This window comes from Ischnura elegans, chromosome 1, assembly GCF_921293095.1.
Source record: "Ischnura elegans chromosome 1, ioIscEleg1.1, whole genome shotgun sequence".
In the NCBI taxonomy this organism is placed as follows: domain Eukaryota; kingdom Metazoa; phylum Arthropoda; class Insecta; order Odonata; family Coenagrionidae; genus Ischnura; species Ischnura elegans.
In genome coordinates this window covers 115,521,063-115,523,682 of record NC_060246.1, presented here as the reverse complement: position 1 = coordinate 115,523,682, position 2,620 = coordinate 115,521,063, and positions in this window count along the sequence as shown.

The following is a 2,620-nucleotide window of genomic DNA, read 5'->3' as shown; positions in this document are numbered from 1 at the left end:
GATGACTAGACGCATTTCGCTCTTCATCTGATTGCTGAAGTGCGGTCAATTTGAAACCATCTAGCTTACGTCAACATACGGAATGGAATCCTCTATCGCGTGGATAGCGCGATAAAAACAGAATTGGCCTTTAGCATAGAATATTTTTTTAATTAAGATAAATTGCGTTCAGTTTTTTGTCAGACCTCGATCGATTCAACGTATATTTCGAAATTATCGCCATGTGAAAGTGGCGTGCGTGGCCCATAGGAGTAACTAGGATTGTATTCGACCCAAAGGAGGAGGGAAGGAATATTGCGAGGCCCCATTATATTGACTTGCTAACCTGAATAAAAATTATCGTATATTATAATCGAGAGCATACGTCCCTCGAACAGTAACTTCCAGGTTTCACTAGAGATAGCTCACGCCGCGCCACAATCGTGGCCTGAGATATTCCCTTTCCGAACCTAAGCTAACCGCCCGTACACGAATCCGTCGTGGTCAAGGCGACGAGACTCCCATTCTCACAATTCTTCCCATAATCTATCATCTGAAGATGTGGTGTAAATAAGTACATTGACGAGTAGACCCAGCCAGTGTGACCCCGCATGGCCATAAGACTTTGATTCCGCAGTAGATTTGCTACCGAATGTATCTATAAAATCAGACATTAGGTGGGGAAAGCACCTGCTCCGTTATCCTTTCAGCGACATTGCAAGGCTCTCAGGGATTCCGGGGCAGGAAACGAAGTGGGTCACCTTCAAACCTAACCCCGTCATCCGGCATCCCCATTTCGCCAGTATATATCACATTGAGTGTGATATGTACTAATATAAATCAGTCTCAACAGATAGATAATGAACTTTGGTACTTATTATTTTCATATTTTCGACACGTGGGAGGTGCCCACCACTCCCACTTCAGAGCCCGCTCAAAGGGCCCATGCCAATCCCACTGTAGCTTCGCCGCAGCCCTCACCTAAACACACTCGTAGAGCAAATGAAGATGAAGGATTTTTTATTTTAGGGATGAAGCGAAATAAAAAAACGAGGAAAACGGCAATTTTTCTTGTGATAATGAGTAAAATTTGACCCCTACACACACCACACCAAAAAGCGGGCTTCAAACGTCAACAAAAATTACTCAAAAGCCAACATTTTCTCCTGGGGTATAAGGTCAGTTCAAGTTCAAGTGCGAATGAAAGCAGGGAAATAGGGAATGAAATATCACATACAGGAGTGGTCTCGGGTGATTGGGGGCCCTCGACTGGGGTTCATGATGGGCCTCCCCTCGCGGAGGATTCAGGGGTCATCCCCCAGAAAAACTTAGGAAATTGCGTGCCCGGACGCTATCCTGGCCCTTAAAACTAGATAGAAGTTAATATAAAATAGCAATTTCGTCAGAAAAATTCTATGAAAAGTAAGAATTTCACACCTTTTTAAATTTAAAAATGTATTATGGTTTTATTATTCCATTTAGTGAATTTTTCTTGAAACTGGACTGAAATCTAATAAAACGGTAAAATAATCTTATCGTATGACTCTTTAAAAAAGGCTCAGGAACTCTTTTATCTTTTGACACATTTATTTTATTTTTCCACATAATCTTTTTGCATAGAGTATGTTGTAAACAAAGCAGGTAATGGCATAGTAGAACTTTATGATTGCAAAAAAGCTTTGTTTCAAATTATCTGAGTCTTTTTTATCACGCCTTTCGCATACGCTTCACGATAGACGCTATAGCGTTGTGCTCCTCCCCCCCCCCCAAAGCTCGGAGCCCTCGGCGATCGCCGACCAGTCGGCCTGGCCTGACCGCCCCTGATCACATACCATTTCTTACTTCCGTATTTTCTATTTTACCCACACACTCTTCATTGCCCTAATCATTGGTGAATCCACGGGGAGAGGTGCAATAGGGCCATGCCCCTAATCCCCCAGATTTCTTCATAAGCGAAATTTACTTTAACTGAGAAGACACTATTTTTGTCTAGAAATCTGAAATGGCTAATTTTTGGGCACGTATGGGCAATAAATAATAGCACCTACCATAGAATTCAAAATACATTGATCAAGAGAACATTTTGGTTACACTTCATCCCGAAGATCAAGCAGTTGGTGAGCCCCATTAAAAAAATCCGACTGCTCCTTTAGCCTGCTCTTCCGTGAACATTTCATCTTCGATTTTCCCTCCATTTTGTTTGCAAAGTGATTGCAGCGTCTCATCGTGTGTCCAACTCACCGTGCTCTTCGTTGACATATGGTGACATATCCATAACCCTAATACATTTCGGTCACTATGTATACATACCATCATCCAAATTTTGAATTCTCTCTTTGCAACGATGAGACTCGTCAGGACTTGTACGTTTCTGTAGACGTGTAACAATTTGTACATTATGGAAGAAATTTTAGCGGTCCACGCTTAAGGTCGCATTTTTTGTTTAGAAGGTCTCCATTTTTTTGAGTAATTTTTTGTTTGGAATTTTCCAATGACACATGTAGCCGAGTCGCTTTCAATTGGGGTGAATTAAAGGCTCAATCCGCCTTTAATTCACCAAAATCGACAAAAAAAATTTCTCACACCAGACCATAAGGTTATTTACACTTTTTAACAATTATTTAAAAAAATTCGGGTTTAG